Below are 18,608 nucleotides of genomic sequence, written 5' to 3'. Positions count from 1 at the left end.
CACAGACATAGAAAACAAACTTATGGTTACCAAAGGGGAAGGAGATTGGAGGGATAAATTAAGAGTTTGGGATTAGCAGATACAAACTACTATATGTAAAATAGATAAACAGCAAGATCCTAGTGTATAGCACTGGGATATTCAATATCCTGTAATAAACCATAATGGAAAAGAATATGAAAAAGTATGTGCGTGTGTATATATCTGAATTACTTTGCTGTATACCAAAAACTAACACAACATTGTAAATCAAGTATACTTCAATAAAAGGACAAATATGTGTTAAGCCTTATAGACAGTATGACTACAGTTAACAATTCTGTCCTACTTATTTGTATTGCTAAGAGAGTAGATCTTGAAAGTTCTATTACAAGAGAAAAATTTTTTGTAACTGTGTGGTGACAGATGTTAACTAGACTTATTATGGTGATCATTTTGCAATGTATACAAATATCAAATCTTTAGGTTGTGCACCTGAAACATAATGTTAAATGTCAATTTTACCTCAATAAAAATTAATTTTTAAAAATATGTTAAGCAATTGTTGAAGGTTGGGTAGTGTCAGAGAATGATAGAAAGAACAGAATCCATGCAGTCTGATCTTGTTATATCTTTGCTATTAACTCTTTATGTAACTCCATGAATGCTTATTACATGTCAGACACTATTCTAAGCAATTTATGTAAACTATCTTTTTCATTCTTGCAATCATTTTATTGTCCTGAGACAGAGAAATATCTTACTCAAGATCACAGAGTGGTAATAAGGATTCAAAAAGGGGCAGCTAACTTCAGAACCCAGGCTTTACGTAGAGCATTTATCCTTTCAGTTTTTCAGTGTACATATATGCACACTTTAAAAGTTTTTTTAATTGACATATAGTTGATATACACTATTATATTAGTTTCAGGTGAACAACATAGTGATTCAGTGTTTTTAGACGTTATACTCTGCTAAAAGTTATTAGAAAATAATGGCTATAATTCCCTGTGCTGTACAATATATCCTTGTTGCTTAAATTTTTTTATTTGAAATATTTCCTAACTTAACAATATTTTACTATTATTCCCAAGTTGTGTTCTTTTATATATGATTATTAATGGCTGCATATCATTCCTTATTAAGGCTGTACCATAATTTATATAGCCATTTATGTCATTTACAATTTTTTCTAATTAAAATGCTTTGACGTTCTCTCTTGTAATCAGGTCTTTTTGCACATCCCTGATTATTCCTTTAGGACAAATTCCTATGAGTGGAATTGCTGGACCAGAGCAATCACTTCTAAAGCAGCTGGAGTTAAGCAGATGGAATTAAGGCAAAGCAACGTCAGCTAACGAAAACACTTTAATGTCTCACTCTAAGCCCCACCGAGGGTAATTCTCCGCGCCAACCCTATAGCAAAGGGCAGTGCTCAGATTACTGGTGGCTGTGGAACAGAAGAGCCTCCAATGCCAAGATCAATAAAATGTCTTTCTGCTGGCAATGTTCAGCTTTCCGCTCTGGTTTAGTAGGATTTCTGCCCTCAAGGCCATTGGGGGTGACCTACTCCAGGGTTTGCGTCATGTAAAATTACTTGGACTCCATTAAGGGACCTACAGGACAATCCCACTACCCCTCTGCAGGGTCCTTTCTCCCACTTTATACTACACAGTTCAATCCAATAGCTTCAGAGCAGCACATCTGTATTCTCTCTTAGAGAGATTCATTTTTTGTTGTTATTGTCGGGTAGGTTTTAGAACTGATATCCACCCTATTATCAATAGCATAACAGATCTGGTGTCACTACAACTCTTCAAAAGTGACATACCTCGCCGTTCTGTTAATCCTGGACCTGTTAGAGAGGTTACAAATCAAAGAGGTCTACCTAATAATGGTTATTGGGCACATAAGTGTCTCGCAATTTTGAGTTAACTGGTAAGGCTGTTGAAAGGTGCATGATTTACGCCTTCTTGTTTTTCTTGGCGTATGAATACAGAGCTTTATTGGGCTTAAAACAGTTTCACACAATGCCGGCGGAAGGAATCGATTACACAAGGTTCCTTCTTCTTCAGTAAGATACTGTAGTACGGGCGCTTTTCGCGAGAGCCCGGATAGCTCAGTCGGTAGAGCATCAGACTTTTAATCTGAGGGTCCAGGGTTCAAGTCCCTGTTCGGGCGTTTAGACTTTATCGTTCTTTTCATTTTTGTTTTTGTTTTCTTTCTCAAGTACTAGAAACCTGAAGGAAAAAAAATTCCTTCCCGCTGGGAAACTACCATGCAAAACCTCCATACTCGCCAAGAAATTGAGTGATTTGGGGTAGTCGCCTTTTCTTCTCTGAGAATATGTTTATTTAGCATACTCCGAAATCAGTGAAAAATGAAATTGATTCGATTTAAGGTAGAAGTACGCTGTGGCATTTAGATTTTCGTATATGTAGTAAACTAAGAAAGGGACAAGAAAACAAAGAAACGCCCGAACAGGGACTTGAACCCTGGACCCTCAGATTAAAAGTCTGATGTTCTACCGACTGAGCTATCCGGGCACCTCTTTGAGGCACTCTCTCTTCTTTTTACTTGATAGAATTCTAATGAATTGCTTCTCAGATTAAATTTAGGTTTTGATTAGTATTAAAGTATTTTTTTCAGCAAGATGAAGAAAAACATTCACTTTTCTATATTTTTCTCCATTTACTTAATACATGTTTTCTTCAAGTTCTTTCATAGTTCGTGTTTTGTAAATTTCCAATATTTACTAAGCTCTCAAAACCAAGCGGTACTAAATTACAGAGATGGGCAACAAAGACGAACATTAAAAATTCAGACAGCTGCAACCTCTTTTTATTTCAATTCTTCTGTCTGCCATATATTACTTCCTTGATAGGACTTCTTAATTTTAGTTATAGTCTACTGAACCAGATTACAGTATTTTTCCCATATTGTTAATGAACAATATATTTCCCTTCACTAGATGATGTAGCTGTTAAACAAGCATTCCTTAGCACAAAAGAAGGAAAGATACATTTGATTCATGAATCGAGGAGCTAATATAGGAAAACAGAAGTGACTGTGGAAAGGCGGGTGTGAATTTAGATTGAGAGAAAGAGAGTTTAGACCTTTAATTTAGATTTTGATTCAATTTTTGCCTTTCTCCCTCTTCCCAACAAGTTTCAGTTTTCAAGTCAGACTCACAAGGTGAATCTTTCTAAAGCAGTATAAGTGTGTACCAGTGGAAGCAACATGGAGTATTAAGAATAAAAATCTCCAGATCAGCCTAGTTTTTCCTAAAATCAACTTCATCAACCCTGATGCATAGGGTGTGGAACACAGGATTATGAAATTTCAAGACTGATAAGGGAATTCATTTTTGTTTCTGGGAACTTGAGGCTTCTGAACACAATGAACAAAATTGCCCAGCCTCAGTTGTAGGAGTTTGTTTCCTACAATTGTCTGATTCTTTTAGAACAAAGACTAACAAACTGTGTGATCCTGAACAGGCCTGGGTTTCCACATCTATAAAATGAGGGAAATTGATTAGATGACCTGTAAGATACCTTCTAAATCTAAAATTTTACTACTCTGTTACTTTTCCCACTGTGAATAAGATTAGAAGGAATAGACTCAAAATGCAACAGGAAAGAACAATTTAATTGAACAAACATTTATTGATCATCTGTTATGGCTTAGGTTCTGTGCTGGCTCTAGAGTCAGAGATATATAGGACACAGATCCTGTTCACATGCTTTAAATGCAGTAATAAGAATTCAAGTGCAGGAAGTGGCAGGAGATGAGAATGGACAGAAAGGCAGTAGGTATAAAATGAGGACAGGGGTCCTTAAGTTTTCAGGATCGGAGTTGAGTTTCAACAAGTAACTGTCAGAGGTATGCAGAGGAGATTGTAATGAGCCAGACAGACATTTATTCAGACATTTCTTGAGCACTCATGTGTTAGATACAGAAAAACTTTTTGCTCCGTTTGTTTGAATGAGATGTGGAAATGTATTATACCTAACTTTTTGTTTGTTTGTTTTTTATACCTAACTTTTTTTTAAGAAAGGGAAATGGTGTCTGTCCAGTGTCCTAAAGGGGCAGAAATAAAGTTTTTTTTTTCCTGCCCAATGGCTTTGTTACATCATATTGCCTTTTCTCCAGGATAATAAACCATTTGTTTAAATACACTGAGATTAACTCATGAATTGCTTATTGAGTACCTATTTCCACAGCAGTGAGCTAGACACAGTGGGAAGGAAAACAATAAGTCTGGAAGGAAAATGAGGAATGAAAATTGTGTTTAGGGGATGGTGAATGAATTAATCTGGCTGGAATGGAGGGAGGTAGAGAGGAAGTGAGGGGTTAGAGACAGCTGACGGGTTTATTTCAGGTGAAGGAGAATAATTTTATCATATAGGCAACGGCAAAGTTTGAAAGTCTGATTGAAATTTGACTTGTTAACATTGTAAAGTCCCACCTGAGGTAGCATGAACTGAATCTGCTTTTGCTATGTTGCATTACAAAACGCCACCAAGTAGTGCTATCTTGTTCCTTTTTAGCATGAAATCTTCCCGGAGTGCTTCATCAAGCTTCTCATTCACATTGACAATTGAACTTATTTCTCCCACCAGAGGGCAGTCTAAACTCACAGATTCTATATTTGTGGAACCACGCCCCCCCACCCCGCACCCCTGCAAGCTAAATTTCTCCCCCTAATTTTTAAAGCAACGCTCTTTGCTCTCCTACTCATCAGACTCAACGGTCTTTGAAAATCGCCATCACCTCTGTATCAGAGCTGGGAAAGGGAGGAAGAAAGGGGTCCCCAAACCAATGCCTAATGTAACTGCCTACTCAGAGACCCAGTAGTTCACCATCACTGTATACACTCTTTGAAGTCTGAGACCAGTACAAGGTACTGGGAGGATGAGTGGTACACAGAAGTTGCTCTGAAAAGTCTCCTTTTGTGGTTTTGGCCTAATAACTCCAAACTGAGAGCAGCCTGGGTTTCTGGTGGGCTCTCCAAGCTCTCTCCCACTACCCTCCTCTCTGAGAACACAGCAAGGCTAGCAACTCAAGGATCTCGCACAGCACCTAGAGCTCAGACACTGACTTCCTTGTCATTCCAAAGGGCATTTTCAGCCCTGCCCTCCTGGATGTCTCTGCTGCACTTGTGTCCCCATCCCTCTTTCCTGACACTTTCTCCTATCCTCCTTTCTGACACTCTGAGGTCTCATTTCTTCCTGCTATCAACCTGGCTATTTCTTCTTGATGATCTCTTTTGCAGGTCTCTTCCTTCTTCTATATGCCCACCTGGGTGATCTCATATATGCCCATAACCTTGTGGATCATCTATGAACTGAAGAGTCCAAAACTGATATCCCTTGTCCACACCTCTACTTTCAATTTAGTTTCATAAATCCCAAGTCGGCTAGACATCCCCACCTAAACATTCTAGAGACACTGCAAATCCAACGTGTCCAAAATTAAAGTCATGGTTGCTCCCCCAACACCTGGGCCCTGTCTTACTACAGTCCCTCACGTAGTAAATGGCACCATCCACCACCAATTCCTAAGGCATCAAGTGGGGAGTAATACTACATTCCTCCCCCTCTCTAATGATCCCTACATTCAATACATTATCAAATATTATTGATTTTTGACTTCCTGACTCTCTCTTGTATCTGTCTTTTCCTTTTCACACCCCCTGCCCCAGCTTTGAGATTCTCTGATCTTGCACTCTGAATGTAGACATGGCCTCCTTGTCGAGCTCCAAGCCAGTACTCCTAACCTAGCAGGATGCCAATGTCATACTCCAATTTGAAGAAACAGTTTACCAAGGGCTGGCAGGGTATAGGACAACCACAAGGAACAGTGTGCAGTACCCAGGGACCAGCAGGAAAAGGAGTTTCCACTCCCTGGCTTGAAAGTCAAAGGAAGGGAGTAAGTGATTATGTAAATGAAGAGAGAAGAGGAAAAGGAAGAGGGAGGGAGAGGGGCTGAGAGAGAGGAGGAAGCACCTGGAGGGAAGCTGTGATCTTTGGTTGAGGGTGGCAGCCAGCCCACAGTGAACCCAAAGAGAAAGATCCTGAGGAAGAAATATCCAGACCTTTTTGACCTCCCTCCTCCCACTATCCTGCAGTGGCTCCCCACTGGCCCACCCCTTCTAGGAAGCCAGAAGGCCAAGAGTGGATCTACAGGGGCAAAAGGAAGAAAGACATGCAGTGTGTCTTCCAAGTCCTCCTGTGTAATGTGCACGTCACTGATCACATCACTCCCAGTCTACACCCTGGGTTCTCTGTCGCCTACAGGACAAACCTAAACTTTTTCATATGCCCTGGTTGCTCTTATAACACAAAACTTTATCCCTACCAAAATGCTTTATAAAGCCTTTAATATGATCCCCCAGTGACCCAGGCAGGCCTGTTTCCTGTTAGCTCTTCCCTGAAGACTCTTCACTCCAGCAAATTTGGAGCATTGGTGGCTCTATGCTACTCCGTTCTCTTAGGCTTCTGAGCTTAGCCTGATGACAGGCACACAGTAAGCTGTCACAAATATTTGTGTTGTGATCAAGCAGTGAATGAGTGAGTGAATGAATGCATGTTTTTATCCCCTGTGGCTCTTGAGGATCAGGAATAGCATCATGCAGACATCATGATACACGCAGAGCATGCTGCCTGCAGTCAATAAATGGCCCATTACATTCTTTCCTTTGATCTTCACAACAGCCCTGAGTGGTAAGCGAAGCTGATGGAACTGTTGATGCTCAGAGGGTGAATTGGACTACCCAAGGTCACGGCACCGTGGGTAGAAAAGAAACAGGAGCCCCTGTCACATCTCCTTTCATGAGCTTCTCCTCCCATTGTCTCATTCAAGGTTGCCTGCAATTAAGGGTCCTTTGCATTTGCCCAGATTTCACCTTATATGAGAACAGAACAATATCCCAAGAGATCCTTCTGAATCATGAACTCACTTTTTATTTTGCTTTCTTCCCCTACATAGGACTTCCTCTGGTTATTCAAATTCCCTTCCCAACAAACATTTATCCTCCTTGGAGCTCTGGAGTCTCTTCCAATTCTATAAGTCTATGAATCTAAGACTTGTGTTGGGTTTGTTGAAGTCTCATATTAGTGAAGAAATTTTAAAAGGCCCCTGATCTTTTTAAAAAGTCCTTTCCGACACCCTTAAAAAAAACCCCCACAAAACTCCAGTGAACCCCAAACCAGCTGGAATAATAGCTTTTAACAAATACTTAAAAGCTACTAGGGGCAGCTTTGCAGAGAAGCTGCAGAAGGGGCAGCTTTGCAGATGTTTCCCTGGGAACCCTGGCTGCAGAGTCCTGGGTATCTGATCAGAGGCTGGGAGTCTTGAGCCTTAGATACCTGAAGGGGACTGCAGGGGAGGGAGGCTGAGAACCAGGTGTTGATCATAGTCTGGCAAGAAAGAAAGAAGGAGGGCCCTGGGGGAGAACAAGATTCAAGTTTTGAGGAAAATGTACTTTGAGATCAGAGATGATAGTTATTATGCAAACCAAATGCAAATGAGGATCTGGCCAACTATTTGTTTCTTTGGGTGGAGCCCTTAAGAAAATTCTTCTAGAGACCACTGCTCAAACAAAGGTACTGAGTCAAAATTTTAAATATAACAAACACACTATGAAAGATTTTTTCCCCCTGCGATAGTTGGGTTGGAGGATCTACTACCGCCGCTCCCCCCTCAGGTTGTAGATTGCTATTTTCTGGGGCTCGGGTCAGAAGACCCACTAGGGCGAATAGAAAAACGAATGAGTTTGAATGTGCAAAGCGCCGAGACAGCTTCCCCCAACCGCCACCTCCATCCTCAAGGTAGTGTCTCTTTCCGGCATCTCTATTTTAATGATGGGGGGAAATTCCGCAAACCGATAACTGGACCTCAAAACTCTGTCACTTCCAGTAGAATGATTTGGCATTCATCTGACACAGAGCAAAGGGGTCCCGGCAGAGAAAAGTAAAGACCATCTGCAAAAACCCTCACGCAAGTGGGAAGTGGAAATCTTGGCTCTTGGATTCCCGAAGCACAACTTGACGCCAGCGCTTTTCTCTTCCCCCACGCACTGAGAGGGGAGGGAGGGAAGGAGGGAGGGAGGGAGGGAGAGGAGGAGAGGAGAGGAGAGGAGAGAGGAGAGGAGAGGGGAGGGGAGGGGAGGGGAGGGAGGGAGGGAGGGGAGGGGAGGGAGGTCAGGGTTCCAGGACCCGCCCCATCCTCCCGCTCGCGGCGCAGTGGGCGCTGCGGGCTGGAACCGCGGCTGGCGGCTGCCTGTCCGGGCCGGGTCTGGACGAGCCTCACGTCGCCGTGCAGTGCGCCGGGTCTCCGGGAGATGGCTTCTCCCCTCTCGCCCGCTGCTCCCGCTATTGTCTCACCTGGGGTTGCCTGACTGCGGGCTCGCTCACGCTCTCGGCCTAGAGGACTCCCCGCCCCCGCCTCCCCGCCGCTGCGAGCTGGTCCTCGCGCCCTCTCCTGCCTCTTTGCTGCCCCGGGAACCCCGGGGCCGGCGCCCGCCGCGTGCAGCCCGGAGGGGGAGCGGCCCGGGAGGAGGCGGTGCGCGGCCGCCTCGCGTGGGTGCCGGAGCCGCCCGGAGCCGTGGAGCCAGCAGCCCAGGTCGCCGAGCACACGACACGTCGGGTTTTGCAAGAAACCCGCAGTGAGCACAGGTAAGACGCGCACCCAGCCGGGAGCACCGGCCTGGGGTCTGCAGATTTCCCGCAGAGTGGAGCGAGCGGAGGTCAGGGGCTCTCCCTCCAACATGGCAACAGCCGAGGGGCAACAATGGAAGGAGCCGAAGGTTCCCGGTGGCGGGACGCAGACGCGGTGGGAACGGAGCTCCAGTCCCGGCGCCGAGCAGGTTGCCAGCCCCCACTGCTTGTCCGCTCCAGAGGTTTCGGGGCGTCTCGGACCCCGGGCACACTCTTCCCCACCCCTTTTCTTCTAAACACACTTCCTGGCTCCCAGCTGCTGCAAGGCGACCTGAACCAGCCAGTGGTTTTGGTATTTGTTTGTTTGTTTAAAATGAGAAATAAAAAGCAAAACCTGCCCTGGAGTGAGGGTGGTGGTGGGGTGCTTTCTCTTAGAGTGGGTGGAAAGTCAGCATCTAGCCTGGGAAATATATACATTTTTTTTTTTTAGCCAGATGGATAGTAGAATTGGCTTCTCCCTTATAAGGATACTGCAGCAAAAGGAGAAAGCTTGGGAGAGGGAGAGGGGCCCCCAGGCCTGAGTTCCGGAGCCTTGGGGGAGGCGCTGCTCTCCTGGCCTGTACTTGTCTCTCATTTTCAGCTCTGACATCGGTGGCTTTGATGCTGGGGAGCAATCGCAGCAGCAGGAAGCCCAAGGGAGGCTGCCAAGCTGGGGTGGGGTGGGGTAGGGTGGGAAGCCCAGGGGCTTGGCAGGTTCCTGGTTTGTGGGAAGAGGTTACCAAATGTATGAGGTTAGTGCACACACCCTAGCTGGCTGAGGGGCGTGTGTGAAGAATCTGCCATTGCTCGAACCCCTTCAGGCCAACCTTCTTTCTCTCCATCTCCAACCCCTTGTGGGGTCTTTGTGGCTTCCCTGCCCCCATCCCACCAGTCGTGCCTGGGGTGGAATCTCTATTATCTCGGCTGCCCTGATGTTTTTTCTCAATTCTATTGGAGAATTTTGTACCCTGTGCAGGCTGGACCCAGCATGGCCCAGATTCCTTAGCACACAACTACCCAGGGTCCCAGAAGTGGGCCAACACGCCCCTCCTTCTCTCTCTAAACTACCTGACTGTCTGGGTTGTGGCCAAACAGATGTAAGTAATTTGCACTGAATTCCAACCCTGTATCTGTCGCTGAATGAAAACTTACTGTATTGCTGCACTAGGCCTCGGAAAGATATTGGAAGAGAAATGGTCCAGGGCGTGGCAAACCTGATCCCCAAATACTCCTCCCTCCTCAGTTCTAGCTTTGGATCCCAGAACAGAGAGGTTATGATGCTTCAGAATTGAAGCTTCTTCAGAGCCTGGCGATCCCATCTGGGGTTGTGTCCATGGAAAAATTAAGTCGAGGCACAGTTTATAGCTCTGCCTGGCCGCCAGCGTCTGAGGAGATGGTGGCTCTGAGCCGGAACCCTGGACTGAAGCTGTGGCTGCTTCTCCTTTGGCCTTTGGGTGAGCCAAGGTTTGATTTCCATGGCTCTGAATTTACTGCTGAGTGTGCATGGGTGTGTGTGTGTCTGAATCTGATCAGGCTCTCAGCCCTGGCCAGAAGGGAGCTTGTCCATTTCCCTCTCCCTGGAAGCATTGGTGAGGGAGGCCCACAGGGTGTGCTGGGGTGAGGAAGGTTCAGTTTATCTGGGTCCTCAGGCTTTTCCCTGGGGTTCTCCTTTGGGATTGTCCTGGAATACCTGGAATACCTGTGTCCTTGGCCATGATGTAGTGGTGCTCTAGCAGATACCCCACACCCTTGTGGGCCTTTGGTCTCCTCTCTGTGGTTTCCCCACCCCACCTAGGCCTGGCCCTTTGCAGGCATCTCATGTGTATGGTCATTCAGCCTGGACAGCCCTGCTAGCCAGCAGGAGTAAAAATGAGGGATCTCTGTTCCCTTTGGGGGTTTGTAACTGACCATAAATTTCAGGCTCCTCCTGTTCCCAGGATGTGAACTTGGACGTGATAATGCGGAGTAGTAGAGAAAACAGTGGATGGGTTCAGCGTCAGGAGGCCTGGCTTCCTAGCTGTGTGAGCATCGACAACTTGTGAATTTAAGACTCAGTTTGCATATCTGTAAAATGGTGAAAAAAATACCCTTGGCTCGTAGGATTGTTTTAAGGATGAAATACACTGCTTACCATGAACTGAATAAAATCATGTATGCAAAAGCACTCTGAAAACCGCAGAGTACTATACAAATGTCGGTTATTCATCCTGAGTTTAGTCTCAGTAATGAGGGAGGGAAAGTTGGTGGGGATGGGGGGAGGGGTGGGAGGAAAGGGATATGAAATAGAGAATGTTCCAGAACCTTTCTTTTCTGACTAAGGGAAGAGTGATGTGACAAGGCCAAGGTAACTATTCTTTGGGTATTTCTCTTTAAAGGGTTGGTAGAATGGGAACTGGGAGAGAAGGGAAATCTGCTTAATGATATTTGTAGGAAATCAGGGGGAGACATACACCCCCAAAGGCTGGCTACTGTCTATAGACAGGGTAGTACTGAGTTGGCAAATAACATAATAGCTGACACTTACTGATGTGAGCCAGCTAGTAAATGACAGAGAAGAGATTCAAAGCAGGCAATCCCACTCCAGACCCTGTGCTCATAACCTGGGTGCCACTCTCAGGGAGATATTGGGCCTTGGGAGAACAAAAAGGGGAAGCAGAGTTACAGAATTCATTCATACTGGATTCCTTGATTTGAATGCTTGTGAAATGTCACCAGACTGGGACATACCTTAGATAACAGAAGCCCTGGAGGACAAATTTCCTCCACCCAGCATAGTAGTTCCAGCATAGTACCTCCTTAATTCTTGCATTTCCTATGATCACATATAGCTTTAGAATTGGAAAGTCATTTTCCTGCAAAGAAATGACTCTCCCAAGGTCACATGATTACTAACAATGCTGGAACTTGCCCCACAGATCACTTTACTACTAATGAAAGGACCTATCCTTTGGCACTTTAGAATGTACCTATCAGTGGCCTAGCATTGACCCTATCGTTGTTGGGAAATTCTCTTCTCTGATGGTGATGGAATTCACTGTCCTCAAATCTCGATTTTGTTAAAGAGATTAAGGACACAGGACACCCGTGTTGGGGCAGAGGCTCTTGAGGTATGGAGAAGGAAGAGGAGAGGGGCTCCCAATAGCCCTAAGGCAGAATACAGAATCTATGACAAGGGATCTTCAGCAATTCATCTTTTCTCTTCTTGAGAACTTCCTGTAGTAGGTGTTGTCTTACCTAGCAGAGGCTTCATAGTGTTTCAGAGAGAAGCCAAAAGTCATTTGCCTCTTTGGAAACTCTTTTCCTTCCTCCTTAACTTTCACACCTGCCACTCTTCTTTCTCGAAAACATTGTTCAACTCCCTTCCTCCTGGACCTTTCTCTCTTAACCCTAGCCATCCCTAGTCACTGTGAGACTAATCTCCTGGGCAGCGGTTTCTTTTCTCCTTGGCAGTTCTTCCCATCATGCTCTGTGCCTTCTTCTAATTCTCTGCCCCATGGAGCCTGTCTTACAGGTTAGCTTCTCTTTCTGTATCCTCCCCACAGTGGAGGTGGGTGCCAGGCATGAGAGCTGTTCACACATGTTCCCCAGGCCCACCAGGAATAAGCTTGCATGGAGGCAACCTCTCCTGCCAAGTTTTTTCTCTCTTTCTATCTTAGTCTACTTGGTACCCTTGACAGGAAACCAGAAGGCACAGAGTGAGGGGAAAAGAATAGAGAGCCAAAGAGATTCCATTTTGAGGAAATAGTACAGTTTGCTTTGCTAGGGCGAAGAAATAGATATGAGCTCTTCCCATCTCAGGTCCAAATTAACCTAGAACCCAGATAGGAGTAATGATGGAGCCCTGCCACTGTTGAGACATCTCTGAGAGCCCCACTTTTCTGAAAGCAGAGTGTCTGTCACATTCCTGACTTGCCATGCTGTTGTGTCTTCCAAAGGGTAAAAGAAGTTAAAGTACTAGGAGCACTATTACAGTGCATTTAATTCTGACCCAAAATGGAGAGATTTTTTGCAAATTGGATATTATGGGAACCTAGGAGGAGGCAACTATATTTTCCCCAAAGTATTATAACCAGGATGTCAGATTTTCACTTGAGAATTCAAGGAGGCAGATTGATTCCTTCCTTCCTCCTTTCCTTCCTTCCTCCTTTCCTTCCTTCCTTCCTTCCTTCCTTCCTTCCTTTCTTCCTTCCTTCCTTTCTTCCTTTCTTTTAAGAGAAAAGATGGATACAGTTCCCTGACAAGAGACTTTGAAAGAGAGTGGTTCCAAAGGGTTGGCAATTCTCTGAAGTACAATTTTGATTATGCTGTTGTAGATGGTCCCAACAAGGAAGGCAAAAAGGAGCCACCTGAGGAAAAGTTCAACTACCGAGAAAGGCAAGAGCATGTGATAAAGAAGAATAGCCACCAGCACTGAGTGTCTGTCTACCCGTAGCTTTTCAAATTTTATCTTAATTCCACACCGCCCCCCCCCAATCCTTGGAGGAAATGGATGATAATGAAATTGTCTCATCCCCATTTGCAGATGGGAGAACTGAGGTTAAGCTTAGGTTTAGATTCAAACCAAGATTAAGAAACACGGCTAAGATTGTACAACTAATGAAAGAAGAGCCAAAGTTTGAGTGTAGGTCAGGATACCTCTAGAACCTGTGTTCCTTCTGTGCTACACTGGAGGGACCTGTGAGGAAAAAGTGTCAACGAAGCCCAAGTTCTGCATGAGATGGACTTCCCCAAGAGCCAGGCGACAGCAACAAGTGTTCTTCTTAACGTCGTCTGTGGAAGAACTGATCACAAGGATAATGAAGGTCTGTCAGATAATGTTTAAAAAGAGCTCATCCGTTGATTCAACAGATGTCTTGAGTGCTCACTTATGACTTTAGGTGCTTTCAGTGACTAGGACACACAGCCTTCCAGAACATATTGCTGGGCTGGGAACATAGACAAGTGAGTAGGCTGGGTGTAGGGGGTGGGGTAGTATGGGGTGCTTTGAGAACTCGTAAGCAGGGCATTTAGGGTGGTCAGACCTCCTGGAAGAAGTGAAATGTTAGCTGAGATCTGAACCATGAGTAGGCATTGGGGTGGGATGGGGGATGAAGCGAGTGGTGAAAGAGGTGGAGGGAAAGTAGTTTAATTTGGCCAGAGGCATTGAAGGAGTTTGCATCTTACCTTTTATTCATCCATCCATCACCCGTTATGCATTGAATGTACGTGATGAACCTGACGCTCTCCTCAGTGCACAGCAGTGAAGAGGACAGACAAAACGAACTACCTGGAACAGTGCCTGGTACATGGCAAGGGCTCAGTAAATGGTGGTGGTCACAATTATTTTATCATCTTCCAATAGCAGGTTTGTGCTAAACCCTAGGGATATAAACTTGAGTTCAGTATGGCCCCTGACCTTGAGGTAACCACATTGTACTCCAATAAATGCAAGTGAATGGATGAGTTTCTTTATGTAGTGCAGTAATTCCATAAGCTCAATACGAGTCACTTGTCCTGTGGCTGCCCCAAGAGTTGGTGTAATCTTTTTCTTTTTTTTTCCTGTACGCGGGCCTCTCACTGTTGTGGCCTCTCCCATTGCGGAGCACAGGCTCCGGACGCGCAGGCTCAGTGGCCGTGGCTCACGGTCCGAGCCTCTCCGTGGCATGTGGGATCTTCCCGGACCGGGGCACGAACCCGCGTCCCCTGCATTGGCAGGCGGACTCCCAACCATTGCCCCACCAGGGAAGCCCGAGTTGCTGTAATCTTGGGTAGCATTTCATAAAAGTATAGAAGCTAGGACTAGAGTGCTTAATATTTTGGGGGTCTCTAAATTCTGAGAATCTAATAAATGCTATGGAGTATCGACCTGGAAAATCCAATGACAAATTTGCCTTCCTCATTCGGCTTCAGAATCTCTGATGCTACAACGGGGAAGTGATAACCCTTCTCTGGGTTGGTCAGACCACCCTCAGAACACAGTATTTAACAGCTCTGTGCCACGTGTAAAGCATTGTATAGAGCATCGTGAGGAAGACAAAGATAAATAGGAGGTAATTTTTTTCTTAAGATTGATGGGCTTATATCTATACAGTGCTTTGTAACTATAAAGTACCTACATGGATAGGTTGTTTTCATTCTAATCACCAGTGGGGTAATACAAAACAGTATAAATGCAGTGGGATGCATTAAAAATTTTACAGATGTCCGAAAGAGAGCAAAGTCACTTTCAGTCGTAGGAGATGAAAGAAGGCTCTAATGTAAGAGCAGGTATTTGTAGAGGGCACTAGCATGAGTGAAGTTTTGTGGGAAAACATGGGGCCCTGGAGAATGGTTAATAACCATCAGTGTTTTGGGGGGCATGCAGGGGACTGGGCTGGGACTCAGTGTGGGAGGTCTTGGGTACCTGATAAGGAAGGGGAGAGACAACGTTTTTATTGGAAGAATGACATGATCAGAGCTGTACTGCAGGATTCCCTGGCACCGGAGTGCAGATACCTCAAGGAGTCAGCAGGGGTGACAGAGAGGCTAGCTAGGACGCTCTTCTAATGGTCAGGTAATAGAAAGGAATAATAATTTTTTGGTGCTTAAGATGTGCTTTCTAAAGGTTATTTCACTTAATGAAAGTAATCAGAATCTTGGAAAGGAATGGACCAATTTGAGAGAGGTTAGAACAGAAAGGCTGAGGGACTTTCTTCCCTGGAGGATTTTGGGAACGGACAAGATTGGTTGTGGTTCAGTCTGGAAAGAGCACTTGAGTGGGGGTCTGAGACCTGCTTCCCGTTCCACTTCTGCCACTGACTACCTGTATGACTTCAGGCAAGTCATTTTTCCCCTGCGGTCTTTGGTTCTCTTATCTACAAAACTGTGGGTCTGGTTTTTAGGGTTTGTTTGCTTGCTTGCTTATTTATTTATTTGCTTGTTTTTTTCAGTGGCTTGAGGCAGTGACACAGTGTGTTGGTGTCTGGGGAGAGCTTGGGGTGTACCAGAATGACACCAATATCAGCTTGAACCTTTGATAAAATGCAGTATGCCTGGGTCTCCATGGCAGGATGGGAAAAAGATCTCAAACAGTTTTGGCCTCAAACAAGATTCAGTTTAACTTTTATTTATTTATTCTGATTTTAAATGTTATTTATTTTATTATTTGCTTATTGAAGTGTAGATGATTTACAACAATTTAACTCAGTATCTTTTACTACTTGTGTGACCTTGGGCAAATTACTCAGTTCCTTTTCTGTTTTCATAAAATAAGGATAATAATATGCACAGTTAAGGATTGTTACGAGGATTAAACAAGACAATACCTGGCACAAAATGCTGGGGTGGGTGGGGGAGGTCTGTTTCCTTCCTCCTGTTTCTGTGATGCTCGTATTCACTTAGCTTCCCTCTCTGTCCCCCCGCTACCCCAACCTACCTTCTCTTTCTTTTCACCAAAACAAAGTGTGATACCCTGACTCCAGGCACGACAGTGGACATATCCGTGCAGTACTAATTTGACAGACTTTGTAATGGAGTTTACATACATTGCAATGGTATTTCAGCAAGGTAGCTAAGGATGGTTAGTTCCATTATGCCTGCACATTCAGTCACATTCTGGCTACTCTCATCCAGCTGCAGGCATGCAGCTAATCCCTGCTGAGAATGGCCTCTGACTATTGCTACCCTGGTAGACCCCGACTGAGGGTCACATGGGCAAGGGGCCCCATGTAGGTGGGGCTGGTGGGATGTGAGTGTGCTACACTGAGCAAGGTGGGCAGCTGGTCCACTCTTCTGCTGAGTGTCCCCATGCTGGGTATAGACTTGGGCTCTGTCTCCCTTGGGACCTTCCCATGTGAGTGGGGCATAGCAGATGGGAGAAAGGCATTAGGGCATATACAGGGCAACCCAGAAACTGACATGACCCCTCGTCTACTCCCCCATCCCCTAGGTCACTTCCTATTTAGAAAATAAATCTTCTTAACTCCTCCATGTGCAGAGATGCAGAACAGTTGTTTTAACACCATCCAAGGCGAATGTGTTGCTCTTGTGCCCCAGACACCGGTACCCCCATTTTAATCAGTCATGTCACCCACGCAGCATCAGAGTGTTTGGGAGACACTGAGAGAGTAAAAGAAGAAAGGACAGTTTGAAAGGGTTGACCAGGGAAGGTTTCTGAGGATCTTGAGTTGGGGTGGAAAGAGGAGAGAGAAAGCAGGAGGAAGAGAAAAGTGCCTCCAGCTGCATCCATGGCTTTTCAGGCCCTAAGAGTCAGGTGGGACAGGCAATAGGACTGGGGAGTCTAGACCAGGGCACTGGAACTACCACTATGACAGGTCTAGGGAGTGACCAGGTTGAGGGGAACCCTGGCTGGGATCCCCAGTGATGTAGCACTGTCAGGGTCACTGCCTTCTTCCCAGTCCCCCCATCTCAGTATCCCTTTCCCTGTGGTTTGGGGATTCTGGACACTGAGGCCATCTCAAAGAGGATCTCATTTCTCAGTTCCCTCTTAGGGCCCTGCATCCTGAGTGGGGTTTCTCCTTTGACCTTGGTAAGAGAGAATCCGTGGTCTCTCTCCCCCAGGGTTCAGTGTCCTTGGCTGACTCGGAGCAGGACATCCTTCCGGCCTGCTACCAGGAAGAGTGGAGTGGAACTTCATGGCTACTGGGTGAGGCCAGGCTAACAGCAGCCAAGGCCAAGTATTGGGGGGGTCAGTGACTTAAAGGGACAAGCTGCCTGATGGGTAGCGCTTGGGGGAATTGTGTCCTGGAGAGGGGCAAGAGATTCCTGGCGCTCAGGAACTGGGACCAGGGGAGGCCATGGACAGGCAAGGCCTATGCCAGAGATTCACCTCCCCTACCTTTTTTTTTTTTTTTTTTTTTTGCAGTACGCGGGCCTCTCACTGTTGTGGCCTTTCCCGTTGCGGAGCACAGACTCCGGACGCGCAGGCTCAGCGGTCATGGCTCACGGGCCCAGCCGCTCCGCGGCACGCGGGATCCTCCCAGACCGGGGCACGAACCTGTGTCCCCTGCATCGGCAGGCGGACTCTCAACCACTGCACCACCAGGGAAGCCCTCCCCTACCTTTTAATGGGTCATTTCTCCCAGTGCCACTAGAAATTTCCTTTACCACTTCCAGTTTCCCTTAGGTTGAGCACCCCTCTCCTCAGACTCTGCTTTTTAAATGCAAACGTCCCTGGGAGGGACTAACACTTTGGCCTCTAACACCCCTGTGTAAATTAGTATCAGATGTTTGGTGGTGTTTTGTTTTTGTGTGTGTGTGTGTTTTTCTGGTCTGAAAGAAGAGGGCTACTTGAGAGCTGCCACCCCTTTCTTTTCCCACCCTGGTTTGTGAGGACCCCAGGGCTTCTCCACTCTTCCCTGACCTAGGAAATAACACCTGTCCCTGAGGCTGTCCAGAAGCCAGGTGACCTTTGGGCAAAGGCCTTCCTGGGCTCTTGTGTCTGGAGTCTCCTTCCCTGGCATTTCCCTCCCCGGTGCTCTCCTTGCTGGCCCAGCCTGTCCCCGAATGCTGGAATGTGGACAGGGAAGGCCCAGAGCTGCCCCTGGAGCTTAGAGGTCTGTTTTCCTTTTTCTTCTGGTTCAACTTTCCGTCTACTCAGAGGCAAAAAATATACAAATCAATTTTCACTGCAAAGTAAAGGAGCTGTTACAGTGGAGGATTCCTGTACTGAATGTCAATATTATGACATAGTATGAGTGTGTTTCGTGTTTGGTAATTGCAATCATTGTTGCTTTTGTTGTGGTCATCCATTTACAATGCTTGGTGTCAGTTTATTTATCTCTTGTAAAAATAAAATACAGTGTGTGTGTGTGTGTGTGTGTGTGTGTGTGTGTGTGAGTTGTGGGAAAAAAATTATTAGATTTATAGATAGGATAAGATTTGTAGTCTGAACTTAAAAGCTTAAAGAAAAAAATACTTCATTGTTTTAAAAAAAAACAAAAAAAGCAAAAA

At 45.6% G+C, this 18,608-nt stretch overlaps 1 protein-coding gene across 1 annotated transcript in view; it reads left to right on the top strand.

Moving 5' to 3' along the window:
• Positions 1–8,412: 8,412 nt before the first annotated feature.
• Positions 8,413–18,608, top strand: part of PIK3C2B (phosphatidylinositol-4-phosphate 3-kinase catalytic subunit type 2 beta) — a 62,153-nt gene continuing 51,957 nt past the window's right edge. The window contains exon 1 of the mRNA XM_081216338.1: positions 8,413–8,657. The gene's annotated coding sequence lies outside the window, so the exon portion shown is untranslated. The remainder of the gene's footprint in view (positions 8,658–18,608) is intronic.

Source organism: Mesoplodon bidens, assembly GCF_964165515.1.
Source record: "Mesoplodon bidens genome assembly, chromosome: 2".
In the NCBI taxonomy this organism is placed as follows: Eukaryota; Metazoa; Chordata; class Mammalia; order Artiodactyla; family Ziphiidae; genus Mesoplodon; species Mesoplodon bidens.
Note: the sequence above shows the minus strand (reverse complement) of the source record. Positions and strands in the feature narration are given on the sequence as shown.